The 22,860-nt window shown below is 40.7% G+C and overlaps 1 protein-coding gene across 2 annotated transcripts in view; it reads left to right on the top strand.

Annotated features, from left to right (window-relative positions):
* Nucleotides 1-10,985: 10,985 nt before the first annotated feature.
* RASGRP3 (RAS guanyl releasing protein 3) overlaps nucleotides 10,986-22,860 on the top strand; it is a 117,705-nt gene continuing 105,830 nt past the window's right edge. For both annotated transcript variants that reach the window (XM_027554989.1, XM_027554991.1), the window contains exon 1: nucleotides 10,986-11,283. The gene's annotated coding sequence lies outside the window, so the exon portion shown is untranslated. The remainder of the gene's footprint in view (nucleotides 11,284-22,860) is intronic.

Below are 22,860 nucleotides of genomic sequence, written 5' to 3' on the forward strand. Positions count from 1 at the left end.
CTCTGCGACCCCAGGGACTGTAGTATGCCAGGCTTCCCTGTCCTTCACTATCTCCCTGAGTTTGCTCAAATTCATGTCCATCGAGTCAGTGATGCCATCCAACTATTGCATCCTCTGTCACCCCCTTCTCCTCTTGCTGTCAATCTTTCCTAGCATCAGGGTCTCTTCCAATGAGACAGCTCCTTGCATCAGGTGGCCAAAGTATTGGAGCTTCGGCATCAATCCTTCCAATGAATATTCAGGTGGGCACAGAGCTGTTCATGAATTGCTCAAGGGCATGTCACATTACATACGGGTACTGGTCTGAGCAGCACACATCTGTTACTGGGAAAATGAGACTGGCCAGCCAAAACCCACACAGATCAGAACAATCAGTGCCCACCTCCAGGTTTAAGCCATAGTAAAATCAGAGACACCTAATAGCATCAAACTTTTCATATATGATTTGGGAGTAGCAATTGAGCTGGGAGGGGGAGCTAGGGAGTCTGTCATTTAACTGCTTTTGTATACCAGGAATTCTATTTTTACTTAGATGGTATGCTCATTTGGAATGACTTTGGGTATGGAGGCTAATGAATGTCCTGGGAGCTTAATGGCCTTCTTAAGACACCCTTTGTTTCCATGACTTGGGCCACCACTCTGCTATGAAGTCCAGGCCATAGTTTAGGGAGCCCAATAACCTTTAGCCAAAGTCACAGACTTCTCAGGCTTCCATATACTTCCCAGACTTTCTTTTTCCTTCTCAGCCTTAAGATCCTTACCACACCCAATTTTTAGCAAGAGGCTTTCATCACTGAGAGGAGAAAAATGCGCCTTTGCACCAGGAGAGCATCTTCATGTTATATGGCATTTGACTCATGTCCATGCCCAGTAGGAAGTTATTGTTAGAATTTGAGTATAGATAGGGAAATTGATATTTGGTTTAAAGGTCCTCCAGATGGTAAGCAGAAGTAGAATTTGAGGCCAGGTGTGTCTGGCTTCAAAGTGTAGGATCTTTCTGCTTTTTCCATGCTTCCTTTCCCGGAGCAGGGCTCAGATGAGTTTCAGAGCCACCCCAGCATACATAGTAGAAGAGGTGTCTAGTCCTCCAGATTGGTTACCTTAATGCCTTGGAGGACACCTGCATATAAGTTCTTGACTTCCCTCAGGGCATCTCCCAACCTTCTTGAATGCATGCATGCTAAGTCGCTTCAGCCATGTCCAGCTCTTTGTGATCCCATGGACTGTAGCCCACCAGGCTCCTCTATTCGTGGAATTTCCCAGGCAAGAATACTGGAGTGGGTTGCTGTTTCCTTCTCTAGGGGATCTTCTCACCGCAGGGATCGAACCAGCATTTCTTACATCTGCTGCATCAGCAGGTGTGTTTTTTACCCCTAGCGCCACCTGGGAAGCCCCACCCTGTTGGATTATCATGGTCTGCTCAATCCATTAACCATGGCCCTTTATAACTGCTAATGGCTCTGTATTTAGACTAGTGCCTTTGACATTTAATTCTACTGACACCTGTGCCAAGAAAGCAAGACCCACAGTGCTCCAGGGCCTGCCTCAACCACTCCAATCCTAGTAAACTATCCCAGTAAGTTTTATCACAGATCTGCTCATCTCTCAAGTCTGCAGCAAATTTTGGAAGTGGCAAATATCCTTTATAATCCCTAGTCTTCATCCTCTGACCTTCTTCTCAGCTACCTTCATCATAGCCCATTTGTTCACCAAAGATGTAGGAGGATTATCTGGTATCTGACAGTGACTTCCAGTTTGTATCTGGCTTCAGAGAGCACATGTCTCTTGCACCCAACACCCATAGCCAGAAGGCCAAACTGTATCCACTCAGTTCTGAAAAATGCCTCTGCTTCTACATCCATCTGTCTTTGCTTTGCTCCTTCCTTCTGCTTTGTGATCTCATTTGAAAAATCTCATTCCTGATTTTGGTGTTTGGATTCAACTCTACTTGCAGTATTTTCCTCAAACCTGACACCGTCATGGGATCATGTTTTAACAATGGCGACTTCATTTTAGAAAGTAGCATGATGGTTGCCAAGGCTTGAAGGAAAGCAGAAAGGGGGAGTTGTTGTTTTAAGGGTGTAGGGTTTCAGTTTTACAAGATAAAAATTTTCTGGAGATCTGTTTCACGACAATGTGAATATATTTAACACTTCTGAACTTTACACTTAAAAATTGTGAAGTCTGTAAATTTTATATTAGGTGTTTTTTACTGCAATAAAAAAATGCAGAAAAGAAATTTTTTTTATCACCCAGAAAAAAACAAATGGTCTCTCCATCTTTACTTTTTCTGGGAAATACCAATTCAATTTGCTACCATTAGGCACACATTGGGCTTCCCTGGTGGCTCAGATGGTAAAGAACCTGCCTGCAATGCAGGAGACCAGGGTTCTATCCCTGGATGGGGAAGATCCCCCAGAGGAGGAAACAGCAACCCACTCCAGTATGTTGCCTGAAGAATTCAGTGTACAGAGGAGCCTGGTAGGCTGCAGTCCATAGCGTGGCAAAGAGTCAGACACGACTGAGTGACTAACACTTTCACCTTCAGGCACAAATTAGAACTGGTTTTAGGGGAATTTTATGCTGTAGCATGTATTCCAATACAGAACCTTGATGTTGGCTACAACTGTAATCAGAATTCACACAGTAATTATATAACCTGACCCTTTGGGTCACTCTCTCGTTTTAGTTAAAAATATATGTTTTGACCCCTGGATCATGGGTTCTGAAATTTATAGACTTATTATATATGTGTATTCTATGGCTTACTCTAGACCTATAGAATTAGAAATCCTCTGAGGCCCAGAAATCTGCATGTTAAATAAACTCTATGTTATGTTGAAATAGGCTGTCACTGTATCACAGTTTGAGAAATTCTGCTTTAGAAGGTATGCTGCTTTTAAGGCAAAGACCAAATGCTTAATTTTTTTCTTCTGTGGGCAAGCTCAGAGCTTTGTACTCAGTAGGGACTTATATGTGGTTGAAAAAATACAGTTTTAAAAAAAAAAGAAGCATTTTGCTGGACTTGTCCAAATAAAATACAATCTGGAGCATGTGGCTTATTTCAGAATTAATTATGCATTAATATGTATTTGAGCAAGCCATATATAATAATAAGGAGCTATAATGTGAAGCTGTCTCCAAAAATGTGGTTTTAGTGTTTAGTGTTTTGAAATCCAGACTCTCAGAGCCTCTGATCTCATACAGCTCTAAAAAGTCATTTCCTTTTTTGAACTTTTTATCCCTCTTCAGCCTCTAGGTGGAAATGAAGCATTCCTAGTTTCAACCTGACTTACAACTTTCAATGCGTTCTCGATGAAGTATTAGAGAACATTTATAATGTTCATTTCATTGTGTAGTCTGTCCACACAAGAATAACTGTGAAGATACTTTTTAATACTGTATGTTTTAGAATTTAATGTTTTGCTGAAGGAAAAGTTTCATTTATCTAGTAAGCAAAGCAATTCAGAGTTGCCTCATTCAGATTAAATTCATAATTTTATTTTTAATAGCCATTTACATTTATGCTATCACAAGTATGTACAATGGTAGTCTTTTCACTTAGAAATTAATAAGATAATTTCTTCTTCATATTCTAGAGGATTTTTGCCCATTAGATGGGTGGTTAGATAAACGTCTATAAAGGATCCCTCTAACCCCTACTAAGGTCTGTGAATTTATATTGCCAAAGCAATTTTTTGATACACTCAGTATTCAGTTCAGTTCAGTTGCTCAGTCGTGTCTGACTCTTTGCGACCCCATGAATTGTAGCACGCCAGGCCTCCTTGTCCATCACCAACTCCCGGAGTTCACTCAGACTCACGTCCATCCAGTCGGTGATGCCATCCAGCCATCTCATCCTCTGTCGTCCCCTTCTCCTCCTGCCCCCAATCCCTCCCAGCATCAGAGTCTTTTCCAATGAGTCAACTCTTTGCATGAGGTGCATCATTCACTCAGTATTACTGGGATGTAATTTGAAATGTAGTTGTTCCCCAGAGAGAACACACTTTTAGCCCCAAATTTGCCTGTACAAAGAGAATTGCCTGATAGTTTTATCTTCATGTGTTTTTAGAATGACATCATGCTTTAGAAATATAAACATCCAAATGGAAAATCAAAAATTAGATCAGATAGCCTTTAACTGTGTGGATCGCAATAAACTGTGGAAAATTCTTCAAGAGATGGGAATACCAGACCATCTGACCTGCCTCTTGAGAAACCTATATGCAGGTCAGGAGGCAACAGTTAGGACTGGACATGGAACAACAGACTGGTTCCAAATAGGAAAAAAGGAGTACCTCAAGGCTGTATACTGTCACCCTGCTTATTTAACTTCTATGCAGAGTACATCATGAGAAACTCTGGGCTGGAAGAAGCACAAGCTGGAATCAAGATTGCCGGGAGAAATATCAATAACCTCAGATATGCAGATGACACCACCCTTATGGCAGAAAGTGAAGAGGAACTAAAAAGCCTCTTGATGAAAGTGAAGTGGAGAGTGAAAAAGTTGGCTTAAAGCTCAACATTCAGAAAATGAAGATCATGGCTTCTGGTCCCATCTCTTCATGGAAAATAAATGGGGAAACAGTGGAAACAGTGTCAGACTTTATCTTTTTGGGCTCCAAAATCACTGCAGATGGTGACTGCAGCCATGAAATTAAAAGACGCTTACTCCTTGGAAGGAAAGTTATGATCAACCTAGATAGCATATTGAAAAGCAGAGACATTACTTTGCCAACAAAGGTCCATCTAGTCAAGGCTATGGTTTTTCCAGTGGTCATGTATGGATGTGAGAGTTGGACTGTGAAGAAGGCTGAGCGCCGAAGAATTGATGCTTTTGAACTGTGGTGTTGGAGAAGACTCTTGAGAGTTCCTTGGTCTGCAAGGAGATCAAACCAGTGCATTCTAAAGGAGATCAGCCCTGGGTGTTCTTTGGAAGGAATGATGCTAAAGCTGAAACTTCAGTACTTTGGCCACCTCATGCGAAGAGCTGACTCATTGGAAAAGACTCTGATGCTGGAAGGGATTGGGGGCAGGAGGAGAAGGGGACGACAGACGATGAGATGGCTGGATGGCATCACCGACTTGATGGATGTGAGTTTGAGTGAACTTCGGGAGTTGGTGATGGACTAATGTCCTGTGATTCATGGGGTCGCAAAGAGTCGGACACAACTGAGTGACTGAACTGAATTGAACTGAGTAACACCCCAACTGATCTATCTTTTAACTTTTCTAATGGACTAATCTATTATGTATGCTCTTTCTCCCCCGTAAGTCAACAGTAGTAACACAATGGTCACCAAACACCTTGTATGGATGCAACCAGGACTTGTGGCATTCCAAAATGTCTTAAGAGGCTTGAAAGGACAGGTCCAAAGTCATAGAAGCTTAGAACTGAAAGGACCTCAGAGATGGAGCATGGCTTCTCTGCTGGCTCAGATGGTAAAGAATATACTTGCAATGCAGGAGACCCGGCTTTGATCCCTGGGTTGGGAAGCTTCCCCAGAGAAACGAATGGCAACCCACTCCAGTATTCTTGCCTGGAGAGTTCCATGGACAGAGGATACAATTCATGGTGTTGCAAAAAGTCAGATACAACTGAGCAACTAACACAGCAAACAGCAGAGATGGAGCAGGAAATTAATTGGGTTACTGAATTGCTGAATAGTGTATAATGGTGGAGAGATAACATGCTTCTCTCTTGAGGCAATGTATTTCTCACCGCTTTGAGGGAGGAAAAATTAAGAAATTGTTTTGTCAGGACTTCCCTGCTGGTCTGCTGCTGCTGCTGCTAAGTCGCTTCAGTCGTGTCCGACTCTGTGCGACCCCATAGATGGCTGCCCACCAGGCTCCTCCACTGTGGGATTTTCCAGGCAAGAGTACTGGAGTGGGTTGCCATTGCCTTCTCCATCCCTGCTGGTCTAGTGGTTAAGAATCTACCTTCCAATGCAGGGGAAGCAGGTTTGATCCTTGGCTGAAGAACTAAGATCCCACATGCCCTGTGGCAACTATGCCCATGAACTGCAACTACTGAGCCCACCACCAGGGCAGCCCATGCTCCACAATGAAGTCAAAGAAAAAGAAAAAGAAATTGTTTCGTCCGTTCTGTCTGTGGATGATACTGTGCTCACTATCCTTTGGAAATCCACCTGGTATTATGTCTACTTACTTCTTCTTTCTAGGTTGGGTATCCATTGTGGCAGACAGACTAGGGCAGCCCCCGTGATCCTCGGCCTCTGGGGATTCACACCCTTTTATCCCCTTCCCCTGAGTAAAGGCAGAACTAATAGAATGCAGCAAAGATGACATGATATACATGGTTATGTGTATGTGATAACCTCACACATGACTGTAAACCATCTTGGTAATAGATCTCCTATCGTTTGCCTGGTCAGGTATGGTTTAGCCCGGTCCACTGATTCAGAGTCTTACAAGGATCCAATCAAGTTATCAGCGGAAGCTTTGGTCTCATCTGAGGCTTGATTCTGGGGGAAGGGGCTGTTTGCAGCTGCTCTGGTTGTTGGCAGCCTCCAGTCCTTTGCATGCTCTTAGACTGAAGGCCTCTGTAGCTGGTTGTTGGCGGGAGACTACCTTGCCATGTGGTGCCCTCTAGAGGCACTCACAATGTGGCTGCTTGCTTCTTCAGAGCCAGTGAGGGAGAGTCTATGGGTCATAACTGTATACAACCAGAAGACTCAGTTATTTTAACTTGCTTCATCTAATTGGGGTGAATTTGCACCTGCAATTTATGTTAGGATTCTAAAACTTGTGACTGTGTTTACCTTGACAACATCAATATAAATGCAGTTTTTTCATTATTTGCATAATTATATGGTTCAGGGAATTATGGAGTAACATTGATTGTCTTGTGAATTCAGACGAATCTATTGTGTAAGCAAGGAACCTGTATAAACTATTAAATCAGCCACCAACCTACCACTTGACCTTCCTTAGACCAGAGTGTCTGCCAAAGTAATAAATTGTACCTTGGAGGGATAAATCAATTTCACTGCCATGTTCTATCTCCTACTTCCTTCCCTTCTTCTTTCCAAATGTTGCACGAAAATGTGATATTTGGGCACCAAATCTCTTGGATCCCATGATAACCTCCTGTCTTCAGAAGTGTGCTGCGCACTGTGCCTACAATGATCTGCATTCTTGTCTGCATATGTTCCTCCCAGTGATGGTTTTGTTCATCCTGATTCCGTCAGTGATTAGCTTCACAAACACACAACTGACAGAAACCATAAAATGAAAGTGTTCATATTTTAAATTAACAGAAAAAACTTTTACCACACCACCAATGAGAATTCCCTTTAGCTATTATGATATCAGATCTTAGCCTTGACAAAACTGTAAAGTCTAGGCATTCATTACTGGAGAGGTTCAAGATCCTTTATTTTAAAATCATCTTTCTGTGGAAACTAGACTTGTTTCATCTTAGATGTATGGTGAACTGACAGAAGACCAATCAAGTGCAAAGTCAAATTCAGTGAGGGAAGTCTGGTTTAGATTTCCCCAATGAATTTTTAACCAAAGCTGCACTTCCGCTTGGAAATATTGTGAATGGTTTCATTTGTGCCAGGATTACTGTAATTTTGCAAGGTAAATTTAACATTGTTAGATTAAGTAAAAATAAACAGCTGACGAACACAATTTACAGAGGTTAATGGAAAAGGTTCACGTGTATCCCCCTAAATCTTATAATTCCTTCAAAGAGTTGTTAACTTTTATATTTTATTTTCATAATGTAGAACTCCTTCCTGACTTTCCACCATCTTTTCAATATTCCTGCTAAAATGTATAAACCCATCCTTTACTTATGTTCTTTGGACTATTCATTCCAGCAGCTCTGATATATTTTTTATTAGTTTAATACAACAATTCAAGTCAAAGGAACACAGTTCCCCGCAATTTGATAGCACCTAGAACTTCTGTACTTTGTGAACAAAGATAGAATACTTTAGAAAATACCTACAAGGCATCGAGACTCAGATCCATGCAACGCATTGGGTCATTTGAGAAATAATATGTAGGCTTTTTTCACATCTTCCCTGAGGACTTTTGTTTGGGTTTCCTTTACATGTATACATTGAAATTCTTTGTAGATGACTGCAATAAAAAAATGTATTTTCCTCCACTGGCAAAACCAGAAGAAACTGGCATATTACTTTTCCTCATGAGGTCTTTGACTTTCTCCCCTAATGCCTGTTAAGAGAGTCTACTGCTAATTTTAGATTAAGAGTACAGAGCTTTTCTGTTTCCATAAATGTTTTAATGCTTCATTCCCATAGACAGGCTATTTGGGGAGCTCTGTGAAGCTGTTCTTCTTGAGAAGTAAAATATTTCCCCACAAAAAGAGAAGGGAGGTTTCCAGTGAAAAATGAAAGCCTGGTGAGTGTACTTGGAGCTCCTTAGAAGAGTTCATTCTCACATGGAGAACGGTTTGCTCCCAGAAACTTATTCCCCGCTTGCCATGTTCCTGCCAGTGTCAACGCATGCACCTTTCAGCCACTTCAGTACACTACGGCTGTCATATCCCGACCAGCATGGACTTCCTTCTTCCTTTCTGCTACCTCAACGAGGTCATTCACTCCTTTCTGTCTCTCTCTCTCTTTTTTTAAAAGAAACCTTTTCCTCTCCATCTGTGCCTGGGATGCAGATACTCTTGCTTTTCCCTCATCAGTTCTGGCTGAGCTCATTGTTCAACCTATTGTTTCTCATGGATAGGGCTTTGCATTAGAAAACCATAATCTAATCACTAAGCAAAAACAGGGAGTGGAATATTTTGTTTGCATTCAGAGGCTTTTCATTTACTTTTGTCATATTTTCTTTGTTTTGTTAACATCCATATTTTCAAACATCCATGTTAGTAAAGTCTGCTTTGAATTCGTCCATATTAACTATGGCTAGCCACAATGAGACAGAGGTTTTGTCTCTCCCTTAAATACCATCAGTTTGCTCTTTCCACTGCTTTTGCCCTGCTTCAGGTAGCTCCTCGAAATTAATTGGGAAATCGATTTGACTTTTTAACCTTTATGTGTAAAAACTCTTGTGGTATTCCTCATAGGGGTCACTGGTATGGTGTTTAAAGTTACCCTTATTTTTCCATAAAACAAAATCATTTGCCTCAAATCTTTTTATTTGTATTCATGTCTTATTTTAATTGAGGTATAATTGATATTTAACATGATATTAGTTTCAGGTATACTACATACTGGTTTGATATTTGTGTGTATTGGGAAATAATCGCCACAATCAGTCTAGTTAACAATCTGCCAACATTCATAATTACAGAAAATTTTCCTTCTTGTGATGGGGACTTTAAAGATTTACTCTCTTAGCAACTTTCACATATGCAATATGGTATTAACCCTGATAGCTCAGTTGCTAAAGAATCTGCCTGCAATGCAGGAGACCCCAGTTTGATTCCTGGGATGGGAAGTTCCCCCGAAGAAGGAATAGGCAACCCACTCTAGTATTCTTGGGCTTCCCTGGTGGCTCAGAAGGTAAAGAATCTGCCTGCAATGCGGAAGACCTGGATTCTGTCCTTGGGTTGGGAAGATCCCCTGGCGGAGGGCATGGCAACCCACTCCAGTATTCTTGCCTGAGAATCTCCATAAACAGAGGAGCCTGGCAGGCTACAGTCCATGAGGTCACAAAGAGTCAGACATGACTGCGTGACTAAGCACAGCACATTATTAACTCTAGTCACCAAGCTGTAATCTCAAATTCTTTTAAGAGGGTGGGATATTAATAAACAAAATAATTCTGTAGACTGATGCTTCTTATCCTTTAGTGAGCATGAGAATTATCTGGAGTTAAAACACGGATTGCTGGGCCCAGCCACGGAGACTTTGATCACAAAGTGCCACTGCTTCTCCAAGTGTTACCAGCGGAAACCAACATAAAGAGAAGCTTGTTGAGGTGTTAAGTGTATAATCATTGACCAATGATAGATAATAGAATCGTATGAATCCTATGTTACTACCTATTATTTAAATAATAGCAGTTTTAAAAACTCTATCCCTTAATAAGTTTTAAAGCATGGTATACACAGTATAAACGTTAAAAAAAAAGCACAAAATATGTATATCAGAAATTAAACTGTTCCTTCTTTCCAGATCTCCACACCCATTTTGAAGAATCAAGCATGTTTAATATCTTGTTAGTGTATGTGCACTTAACATTTTGAAAGAAGCTGGGAACTGCCCTCTATCAAATAGTTTATGCCAGTTTATACTTCCATCTACTATTATATGGATGCTTATTTCTCCACACTTCAATGGTATTGAATATCCAAAATTTTGATCTGCCAATCTGACATGTAAAAAATGACATCTAATCTTTATTTTACTTTGTGTTGCATTGAATTGTGGCAGAAGTTAAACAACTTTGAGTAGCAAGACTGTGGGCAATCTATTAATTTTGTGCAAAAGCTGATTGGTTTTTAAATTCGACTTCATACTTGCATTCAAGCAAAAGTATCTGCTTTTTTTGTTCACCTTTGGTTGAATCTTGCTTTGAAAAGTGCTGCGTCACCTCCTTTTGAACATAAAGAAACAACTATGGTAACTCTCCTTGTCTGCCCTTTTCCTCCTTTCCCCCAGGAAATTTGATTTTTTTTTTTTTTTTTCGGACAATCTTTTGAAAAATGAAGGCTTAGATGTAGATTTTTTTATGGTCTGTATAGAAAATAATACATCTCCAAACCCAAGCCCTGCTTATGGAAAATGACAGCTGACAGCTAAACGGAGGTTATAGGAAATCAAAGAAAATGTTCACTACAGTGCAACGCACCAAAGCTGAATTTTCCTTAAATTGTTTATTGATGCTCACTTGAAAGAAACACACACACACACCCCCCCACCCAAGACTGCTTTGTGAAATCAAATGTATTTCCTGCCTTCTTCTTTCCTCTGGACTCTTACCACCAGCCTATTTATAGCCCAGGAAAGGAAAAAGCACCGCTGGAGGCAGGAAAACTAAGTCCAGAAAGAATAGGAGGAAGTGTGCCTGCCATTTAGCCAAACAACCTTTAATTCATTGAGCTCAAAGCTTAGCGGCTTCGCTGTTGTCGTGAGACATAAACAGCTTGCAAATTAGAATTTTTTTCTCTCCCCACGTTTGCATTGGATTTGGGCAATGGAGATGAAGGCAGCATTTTAGAAGAGAGAACAGAAATCTCTAGGTGTTTAGACACGTGAAAGAGGAACTGGTGAGGGGTTGGTGAAGCAGACCGGAGAGGATGAGCTGGAAATGATTCCGTGCCTGCGATTTAAGGTAAGCGTTCTTTTCAAGACAGTCTGCTGTTGTGTCTGCATACACATCAGGTGCTGTGGAGATTAGCCCTGGATGGTGTGTATAATTTGAGGGCAGAGTCTCTTGACGAGCTCATGAGCTTTGCTTTTATCGCTGAAGAAATGGGGAAATTTCTTTCAGCCTTAGTTGTGACATCTTCAGTTTTTAACAATAATATTTTTAAATAGTTGTTTCTTTAAAATAGTTTTGTCTCCACTAAGTTTTCTTTGGTTTCTTTGTCACCAGAGGATTAAATAGTATAAATAACTTCACTGAAGGTCATTTTTGAAAAATCATTTCTTGATATTTGTCTGTTTTTCTATCCTTTTCAAAGTACCTATTAATATTCCACATACCAATTTTTGAATCAATACTGGTTTTAGAATACATTGAACAGAGAGGCCCTCAAGAAAAGTGGTCTATTTTAGAAAAGTTATTTTAACTAAAATTTAAATTTTGTATAACATTCAGCGAAGATTGAATTTTTTAATGCAAAGCTTTTCCTAAACATGAATTTTCGGACTAAGGAAAACCCTCTAGAAGCATAAAACAAACCAGCACTTAACAGCTCCAGTGATAGAGACTGTTCACAATAATTACTTACATTTAAATTATTATTTCAAAATATTCATTCAACATATATTTTCTGAGTGACCTGAAAAATTGTTCCTGGGTTTGGAAGTCGAAAGGTCAAAAGGGAATGGATTATATCCAAGAGCAGCTGATGCCGCCCACAAAAACTTGGAAAGCTCCTAGGGACATTCCAACTCTTTTAACATTTTTTTGCCATCACACAAGTACGTTTGTTTAGATGATCCACTGTATTTGCATCCCCCACTGATTATATTCACATTTGTGTCCTGGAAAAACTTGATTAATGTTTCTATGATGTCAAACAAAGGAATAAGGTTCTGGTGGTTTATTGAAAAGGAAAAGCAGAAGGAAATGTGTTGCTGTTATTTTGGTTTATCCCCGTTTGAGATTGGTATGTTTAGAATCTGTCTTAAGAAGATAGCAAAACTGGAAGCCAGAAAAGCTGAGCCAGCCAGATTGAGACTAATGCAGGAGGCCAAGGCTGAGTTCTGTCTCGATGTGGATTTTATTGCCTGTTCTCCTTCCTGGAAGAATTTAAGGGTTATTTTCTTCTGATTAGAAAATTATAATTCATTCCATGGAAATAGCAAAGTATAATATCCTTGAGTAGAAAGAGCAATATTTCTTAGTTAAAGCTAGGTAGTAAAAAATAGAGGGAAATAAAATTAATCTGGACAAATATGATGAGTCTGAAGAAACAGAACAAACTCTTAGCCCTTGTTTCCAGGACTCTCTAATTCTGCAAAGTCCTGAATTCAGTACTGAATCCATTTTATTATTTCCGCAAAATAAAGTCTAAGGTAACCTAATTAATTGCCATTCCATGTGGGTCTAGTGAGAGAAACACTGCTTACAGTGATTCTGATTTCTCTGTGTATGTTGAACTTTTTCCTCTTGCAATTTCAAAACAGCATTCTCATTTGTTGTATTCGTATGTTTACATTATGAGAATAAAATTGTTATAAACACTGTTGAAGGCTTAAATAATAAAACTATGAGCTATGTATTTTATTCTAAGAATAGGTATCTTTTCCAATTTTAAAAGTTCTGTTTTTGGTCATTAGTTTCTGGATGCCCATAGATGCTTATAAATGTATCCATGAAGTGCCAGTTATTTAAAATAGATTTCTTGAGAATCGCTTAATAGTTTTACAATTTTCTAGATGTATTCTCAAGTTCCTGAGATTATAGTACATTATTGTTGTTGTTGTTTACTCACTGTCATGTCCCACTGCGACCACATGGACTGTAATCTACAAAACTCTGTTCCTGGGATTTCCCGGACAAGAATACTGGAGCGGGTTGCCATTTTCTTCTCCAGGGAATCTTCCCTACCTGGGGATTGAACTCGCATCTCCTGCACTGCGGGCAGATTCTTTACTGCTGAGCCACCAGGGAAGCCCATAGTATATTACTAGAGTTAGCTAATTTTGAAAAATAAAAAAAATAAAAAAAAACAAAAGCAACTTTTTTAGCTTCTCTATTAATTAAAAGCATTTACTTCTTGGCTTCCAGCATAACTCCTACAACTACTATGTGCTTACAGGTTACACAGTACAGCCGCCACTTGACACTCATTGAAATATAAATGACATCAGATTGCTGAAGCGGTAGAGTGCAGTTTAAAGAAATATAGATTTCACAAAACCTACAATTTGTAATCCACAACTTGTAGGATGTATTGAAGGAGGACATGGGGAGAAGCGTCCCACGCCAGGCAGCCATACCCACCTGGCCTGATGCTGTGGGAGCAAGGGGAGCTGCAAATTGATTTTCATGGGTCTATGAGCACCTTAAATCCAGATCAGTGACCTCTGGAGGTTCTTTTTCTCCTATACTCTTATCCCTTCACATCCTATATTACAGATCAGCAGTAACACCACCAAAGCATATTTATTAAGTTCTTCTACTTATAATCTCTACCTTTGATAAACTCAACATTAATGTGGAGAGTTGGAATTATACAGAACACAAGGCATCCTATATATGGAACCAAATGAATGATGTGGATGATTACAAGTTCTGATCCTGGCAGGCTTCTTGGAGGGAAGAAATTGAGCTCAGACTTGAAGGGCAGATCTGATGGGTATGGCTAGAGATAAAAGCCTCCAAGATAAGAATGGAACCGTGTGCATGGGAAGGGATAGGAGAGTACTTGGGTTGCCAAATGAAATACAGGATTCCCACTGAAATGTGAATTTCAGATAAACGACATATACTTTTCCTAGTAAGAGTATGTGCATGAGGTCTGTTGATTGAGATATACAAAATATATTTGTTGTAGATCTGGTTCACATTTAACTGGGAGTCCTGTGTTTTTTATTTCCAAATCTGGTCACCCTACCAGGGAACTCTGTGTCAAGCAGCTTGATAGAAGCAGAAGCAATGCACATATGGAAAAAGTGAAAAGTGTCTGGAGGAGATTGAGGTCAGACTGCGGTGGGACAATAACGCTAGACTAAGGAATTTAGAATCTAATTTGAAGACACTGAGGAGACACTGAGGGTTTTGAAATGGGAAATGACATCAATAAGATCTGGTCATTCAAGGCAGGACCTGCTGGGGCAGAGAGAACAGCTCACCGAGTTCTGGGTGTTGGTGACAAAAGAGAGAAAGAAACCAGTCAGATGAAGACACGTTAGAGAACAAATCCACGTGTCTTGTAAACTAATTGGGTATGGATCTGGGAGGAGAGGAAGTGTTAGAAAGGATATTATGTTTAATTTAGAGTCCATTCAGAGAAATAGTCAGAGATAGCAGCAGGTCAGGGAATTGGTGAGGGAGGCAAGGATTTTGGTCTCAGACATATTAAATTTGAGGCAATGATGGGATAATCAGGTAGAAATAGATAATCAGGTAGAAACACTGGAAATGGGAAATAGCTTAGGAGAAAGGTAAAGCCTGGAAAGATTGATAAAGCCAGCACTGATGGAGATTTTCTTTATGCCAAGCTTTTTTTTTTTTTTTTAATATCCATTCTCTATTTAATGCTCACAACTACCTATGAGCAGATTCCACTGCCAGCCACATTGTACAAATGAGAACACTGAGGCTCAGAGAGGTTAAGTGACTTGTCCACGATTGCCTTGTTAGAGACAGAAAATGGAACCCAGGTGTCCATATGCCCAAAGCCATGTTCCCGCTCATTCCCATGGAGAATGTTGAGTATCTTCTGTGGATTCACTTCCTCCGTCTACAAAGATCTAAAGGCACAGTTGTTCATGCTGTAACCCAAATCTTATTTTTTAAATTTATTTATTTATTTTAATTGGAGGACAGTCATTTCACAACACTGTGGTGGCCCCTGCCACACATCAACACGGACCAACTAGATGCCTGGTCTTTGTACCTCACTGTGGTAGCCCTCAGAATTCTGCACTTTTAATCTCTCTGAGGAAAAGGGAATAGTTTATACACAGAAAACTTCCCATTTATTTATTTGTATATTTATTACGCAAATTGTTTTTCCCTTCAGCGCCTTGTTTTTAGATTGTTCCTCGGTTATTTGGTGAAATAAAAATTACCATGAAGAGAAAACAGGACCAAGGGTGTTAAACTCCTCTCCCTGTCTCTGGCTGCCCTCTAGTGGCAGAACCAGGTTACAACGCTTAGCTCCGGTCTGGGAATGTGCTGCTGCTACTGCTGCTAAGTCGCTTCAGTCGTGTCCTACTGTGTGCGACCCCATAGACGGCAGCCCACCAGGCTCCCCCGTCCCTGGGATTCTCCAGGCAAGAACGCTGGAGTGGGTCGCCATTTCCTTCTCCAATGCATGAAAGTGAAAAGTGAAAGTGAAGTCGCTCAGTCGTGTCCGAGTCTTTGCGACCCCATGGACTGCAGCCTACAAGGCTCCTCCGTCCGTGGGATTTGCCAGGCAAGAGTAGGGGTGGGGTGTCATTGCCTTCTCCGCTGGGAACCTTAGTTCCTTAGGAAACCAAGTCAGAGTCAGCAGAAACATCTGTGGGCTCCTAAAAGGTTTGGAGTCTAGTTGTGCTAAGAGATTCTGGAAATGGACTTCATAGAGTATACTTACACGGTTCCAGATGGCTGGCTTGAAGGGTATCCCGTTCTGGATTTATTAAACTTGGTAATCATTAAAGGTATTTCACTTATTTATCCTGTTAGGAAAGTAAAAGCTGAAAGTCTCTCAGCCGTGTCTGACTCTTTGAGACTCCATTGACTGTAACCTGCGGGGCTCCTCTGTCCATGACATTCTCCAGGCCAGAATACTGGAGTGGGTCGCCATCCCCTTTTCCAGAGGATCTTCCCAACCCGGGGATCCAACCAGGGTCTCCTGCATTGCAGGCAGATTCTTTACCATCTGAGCCACCATCAAGTTTGGTTATGAAATTTTTAATACGCAATTGTGCCTTGATTGTTAAGAAAATTTCCTAGACTTATTATTCTAAATGTTTATTTAAAAATACACCATATATTTTCTCTTAAAATATAGTCTATCTTTTAGGAATGTATCCTAAGGAAATATTCATATATTGAGACAAAAATGTATGTAAAAGAAAGTTTGTCTACTTGAAACAGAAAAGTTTTGGAAAATATACAAAGTTAGGGAATTGACAAATAATAGTCCACAATATGGAATTACAAATAGCCATTAAATTACATTAAAATATTTAATGGCAACAGTAACTGTTTGTAGTAAATGTATATATGAAAAAAGAAAAGACAAAAATGTTATATTCGTGGCATGATCCCATTTTCTTACAAATTACAAATGTATATATGAAAAAGAATTAAGAACTAAAAATCTATATACTAAACTGTTAGCAGTAAGAATCTCTGGTCAGTGGGGGTAATGGTGATTTTTATTTTCTGCTTTCTCTCTGGGATAAGCACGCACTACTTTTATAATCAGGTATGAAAACCAATATGTTTTGAAACAGTGGAGAACTAAGTCCCGATGCTCTAATTTCTTGCTTTCATGACTGACAATCAGGTTTGTGCTAATTCAGCCCCATTTAGGCTTCTCTGCCCAGTAAGGAGCTGTATCCTGTTTGTGACAGCATAATTCATTGTAATGGAAAAGATTATGATGCACTAGTCTGGTCTATGACTTCACTGTATTCACTGGCAACAGGAAACACAGACAGACACTTGTTTTTTTTTTTCATAATTGTTTTAGCAATAATTGACAATTGGAGGAAATGAATGGCAGAAAACAATTATGGGCAGACAAGACGGTCAGCAAATCAGACTGGGAAATGCAATGAAGCCCGTCTTAGTTCTATTCGTGCAACAATTTCAGAACATTATAAAGATATTATTGTTTTGTTTTCAACCTACTTCTGAAATCATTATTGTTTTTAGTAGCAGTTACACAACTCTTTGCTGGCAGCAATAACCCCCAATGTGTTTTAAATTCAGTAAACTGGTAATTGCACGTCAGGGATTTGGGACTGAATTTTTTTATCTATGTTGATGTTCAGAATCAGTGTGAACTTCTCAGTGTGCACCATGTGTCCGGTTATAGTACTGCTACAATAATAACCAGCCCCCTGTTGCCCATACACAGGGTCTGAAAAGCTTTATTTTCCAGTAAAATTTAGAAAATCAAATTCATGTTTCTATTTTCTGTGAAAAGATCGCTTGTCTTTGTTTTAGCAGCAATGGTGAGGGAAACAACAAAAAGTCAAAACAAATGAATTCATGATTCACTGTCTTGTTTCCGTGATGTGAAATGAGTACGATTAACAGCGACTGAGATGAAAATGGATGTGTTATCAACTGGGAAAGAGCTTAAGTAAGGCAGGTATTACATACACCGCAGTGACATTTCTCTCAACCAGTGGCTCCTGTAGCTAGACATGACTTAACTCTCCTGCTGGGTATTATTAAATGTTTGGATGTAAAAACTAAACACGAAGGAGCTGCTTTAACCTTTACTCCTTTACTGTTCTCCTCTGATTACTCTGATTTGGAGTAAAATTCTGCAGCAACTCTGACCTCCAGTCTGAAAGGCCAATTATTGGCCATGTGACTTAATGAGGAAGCCTCTAGACCAAACACTGTCCACTAGAAATATAAAGTGAGCCACAAGTGTGGGCCACGTGTGTCAGTTTATATTTTCTAGTGGCCACATTAAGAACTTACATAGTCAGGTCAAAATTAATTTTAGGAATCTCGTTTGTTGAACCCATTATATCCAAAACATTATCATTTTGACTTGCAATCAATATAAAAGATTAGTAACGAGACATCTTACCTTCTTCTTCTTTGCTACTAAGTCTGTGAAATCCAGGGTGTATTTCATGCTTGCCACCACTCTCGGTTCAGATGGGCCTTATTTCATGTGCTCAGTGGCTTCAGGTGCCCTGTGGCTACTGTATGTAGTGGGCAGTGCGAATCTCAACAGCAGAGCTTCCATGGCTTCATAAATGGCATGTGAATTTTGGACTGTGAGATTCCGCTATCTGTTCGGGACTCATGGTCTTCTCCACTCTGATGCACTCATTAGGCCAATCTTACATGTATCAGCTAAAACTGAATAACTGAAAAGCAAGCAAAGGATTGACAGTTTCTGAGTTTTGTCCTCTTAGAACAATCCAACTGCTTGTTGCATCAGCTGGAATGCTGCGTAACTATGGATTCCTCAATTGAGAATAAGGGTGAGAGGTTTTAAAAAACTCTCAGACTTTGAAATCTGGATTATGTGATTATAAGGAACTTTATTTTATCATGATGTTTCCAAGTGAATTTAGGCATGCGAACAGATGACATTACACAGCTTAAACTTCTAGAAATCATTATAGATATTAATAATGTGTACAACAGTACAAAGAAAGAAATCTTTAGCAGTTCTCATACGCACACATACACAGACTTCTACCATTGTGACCATTTCTGATGTCTTTTATGCATTCTGCATTGTCCTATTTGAAGGGGAGGAAGTATGCTTAAATAATCTTGTATAGCTACTATGCCCTGGGGACTCTCATGCCAGTCAGCTGGAGTGATAAAGATAGCTCTGTGTGCTAAGTATGGAGATGCAAAAATAGAACTGATGGAAGTGGATAAAACTAAAAGACATTGTAGTTTCTTAAGGCCCCGCCAACATCAGAGACCTGGAAACAAGGCCTTCTGAAGTCCTGGCAAGGAGTCACAGTCAACTGAAACAATCATATTTTAGGTTCATTGCTTATTCCATGAAGGTTTGGTTATGGAGCTAGATTTAAAACAATCAGAAAATTCTAAAATCATGATAAAGGTTAAAGACATTTAAAATATAAATAGTAACCATCCATTGCATGATATATAAATCAGAAGTGTTTCAAAAGCATGTTTTTTAAGAATGTTCTTGGTTCCCTGAATTGACTTTCCATTTTTCCTAAAGAAACAAAGTTATAAAGAGTGATTGGTATGTGCACCTAAAATATCATATGCTTACAGTGAAATCATTACAATGTATTTAGAATGTACTACATTAAATTATTTTGCTTTAATTATAATTTATTATAAATGTGCATTATTACTCCAATGCATTTACAATGAAATATAATTAGTAACATTTTGTTTTACATTAGTACATTATACCATACAGCACTATGTTGATAATTATATTAATACATTAATAATATATTAATAATTAACCCAAACAGGGCTTTCCAGGTGGCACTAGTGGTAAAGAACCCGCCTGTCGATGCAGGAGACATAAGAGATGTAGGTTCGATCCCTGGGTCAGGAAGACCTGCTGGAGAAGGACATGGCAGCCCACTCCAGTGTTCTTGCCTGGAGAATCCCATGGACAGAGGAACCTGGTGGGCTACAGTCAGTAGGGTTGCAAAGAGTCGGGCATGACTAAAGCAACTTAGCATGCAAACAGAAAAATAGTATATCAAATCAATTTACAATCTCCATCTACTCAAAGCAAAAGCACTGACGGAGAATCTAGAAAGTGCCGGGTGTTCTGTCAGGTACCAGGACAAGCATAAAAGATAAATTGTATTTATTTTGTTTGTCATTGTCAGTGGGACAGAAGCTTCACTAGAGAAGAATGAGGAAATAGATGGAATTCTTTCCTACGGGAACAGCCTTGTTATCTGCGTTAGTCCTAGGTGGAGAAGACCTTTTCATTTCTGTGTCTAATTTTAACTTCTTAACTTTGGATTTGCCTGTTTTTTTTTTTTTCCATCCTTAGGACCAAGTACCTCTCTTCAGGGTGTAGCCACAATTAGGAGCTTTTTCGATTCCCATATAGGGCGTGATTTTCCTAAGTCGCATTTGGCAGAGAGGTAGAAGAGACGAAGGTGAGAGAAAGGTTGTGGTGAAAGAGAACACGGGGCCACATGAGAAAGAGCGTTCGCCAAACTGGCTCGGTTCTGCTTGCGGGGGGTGGTGTGGGCAGGAAGGCAGGGCACAGGGGAACCAGGATTTGGATCATTCTGTGAATTTTCCTCTGCAGCTTCCAGAAGGGGAAAAGGAGGGGTGGAGGCCTGTGCAACTGACCTTTGCGTGTAGAGCGTACTTTCCAAGCCAGGGTTTTGTATCTTGGTGAGCGCCATTAACTGTTGGATTCTGTAGTACAGCCATTGCTTTTGCTCTTCACTAGTAAATGAGAAGCAGGTGCAAGGTCAGGTATTAACTGGCCTTTAGGCGAAATCAAGAAGCCTGGGGCGAGTGGGGCCACTGATTGAGCTCACAAACCAGCAAGAGAATTCAGGGACGTACAGGTGAGTTGAGACTACCCCGTTCCTCCCTTCCCGTCACCACTGCTTCTGTGTTTGCGCCTTTCCCCTTATTCAAGGGCTCACTCCAGGGGACTGCCCTGGCAGTCCAGCGGTTAAGGCTTCGCCTTCCGACGCGGGGTGCAGGCTTGATTCCTGGTCGGGGAGCTAAGATCTCACATGCCTAGGGGCCAAGAAACCGAAACATAAGCAACAGAGCAATATTATAACTAATTCAATAAAGACTTTAAAAATGCTCCACATCAAAAAAAATATTTTAAAAAAGTGGGTGGGGGGACTCATTTGAGCTGACTTCCTTTCCTCAGAGTCTCCTATCCACAGGGGATTGGTTGCAAGACCCCTCTGAGGTACCTCAAGTCCTTTATGTAAAATGGCATAGAGTTTGCATTTAATGTAAACATCCTCTACTTTAAATCAACACCTCCAGATCTTGTAATACCTAATACAGTGGGTGTGCTGGGGAAGTAGTTGTTGGTTTGTGGCAAATTCAAGTTTTGCTTTTTGGAGCCTTCTGAAAAAGTTTTTTTGAACCCACAGATACAGCATAACTGACTGACTATAATCTGTCTTGGGGGTTGTTGTGACTTTATTGAATTAACAGTTGTTAAGTAGAACCCCAGGTGTAGGATGGTAAGCAAAACACAAGACTATAAGAGAAACTGAAATAGGTTTATCGTCAAGATGTACATGGCAGGCCTGAAGGGAGGGGTCAAGGAAGGGGGCAGGCTCATGACCTAGGGCACAAGCTTTTATTAAGGTGGAGTCCGTGGGTGGACTGCTTTGAGGTTCCTGAGCTAAGCTCAGTCCAAACCCCAAAGGCAGGATTTTGGTAAGTTCCACGGGGTGTCTTAACTTAGTGACACAGGGGAAGGCTCTTGGAAGTTGGGGAGACTGTTGGTCACAGGGGTTATTGGGGAAGTCATATGGGCTTCCTTGATAGCTCAGTTGGTAAAGAATCCACCTGCAATGCAGGAGACCCTGGTTCAATTCCTGGCTTGGGAAGATCCGCTGGAGAAGGGATAGGCAATCCATTCCAGTATTCTTGGGCTTCTCTTGTGGCTCAGCTGGTAAAGAATCCACCTGCAATGCAGGAGACCTGGGTTCAATCCTTGGGTTGGGAAGATCCCCTGGAGAAGGGAAAGGCTACCCACTCCAGTATTCTGGCTTGGAGAATTCCATGGACTATATAGCCCATGGGGTCAAAAAAGAGTCGGACACGACTGAGCGACTTTCACACTTACCAGGAAGTTACATTTGCCTGTGGCTCTTTTGGCTGTCTTCTAGGGCACACCCTTGCGTGGGGGGCTGTGTGAATTTAAGGCACCCTGCGGGCCTCTTTAGCCAAACAAAATGGATGCCAAGGCAGCAATACCATGGAGTAGCTTAGGTGAACACTTGGCAGAGGACAACACACTGCCTGGGATCTTAGCCAAGTTACAATGAACATAAGCTACATTGGTTGTAAGAAAAAAATATACCTCACAGAAGCACAAGAAATGAAGCTGAGGCTGCCAGGGGCCTCCACCCAGAAACCAGCTGACCAGGGGCCTGGGACCCGACAGGAGAGCTTGACAGTTCCAAACTTCCAGTCCTTCTGGGAGGTTCTGCTTCTCTCTCCCTCTCTCTCTCTCTCTCTCTCTGACTCCCTCTCTCTCTCTTTCCAGCTTTCCCTGTCTCACCAAGCACAGGGAGAAAGAGGATGTCCATCTGTGTGAATGTCCTTTGAATGTTCAAGCGCTGGTAGTTCTAAATTCCAGACTCTCTTGTAAAAAAATCTGATGATCCGACTGGCCTATACTTGCCTCAGGTGTCAATCCCTTCTCTAGTCATTTATGGCCTTGGGAGTGGAGGTCACTAGACTAATCCTGCGGATGGGGGCAGTTTTCAGCAAAAAGGGGCTTGAGCTGGTATGCTCCAAAGTTGTTACACCCCTGGCATTGAGGTGTAACAGGGCTCTTGACTTTTTTCTGACCTCTCTCTCTCTCAGGCCCTAACCAATGTGTCTCCTAATTTTCCGTGAAATTGCCATGTGTTTTCCCTCTCTGTAGACTTTCCTGTGCTGACCTGGCCAGTTAGGGTTATGTCACCCCTCTCCTTTCTCTCAATCCAAAGCATCTGTTTCCAGACGCTTCACAGAATCGCTCGCTTTGATAAAACTATTACCAGTCTTCTGTGACCTCGCCCACTTTCAAAATACTGTAACACACGGTCTATTGTCTAATATATTTAATCACATGATGTTTACTGGTATTTCTTTCGCTTATTCAGC

The sequence above is a fragment of the Bos indicus x Bos taurus genome, chromosome 11, assembly GCF_003369695.1.
Source record: "Bos indicus x Bos taurus breed Angus x Brahman F1 hybrid chromosome 11, Bos_hybrid_MaternalHap_v2.0, whole genome shotgun sequence".
Taxonomy (NCBI): domain Eukaryota; kingdom Metazoa; phylum Chordata; class Mammalia; order Artiodactyla; family Bovidae; genus Bos; species Bos indicus x Bos taurus.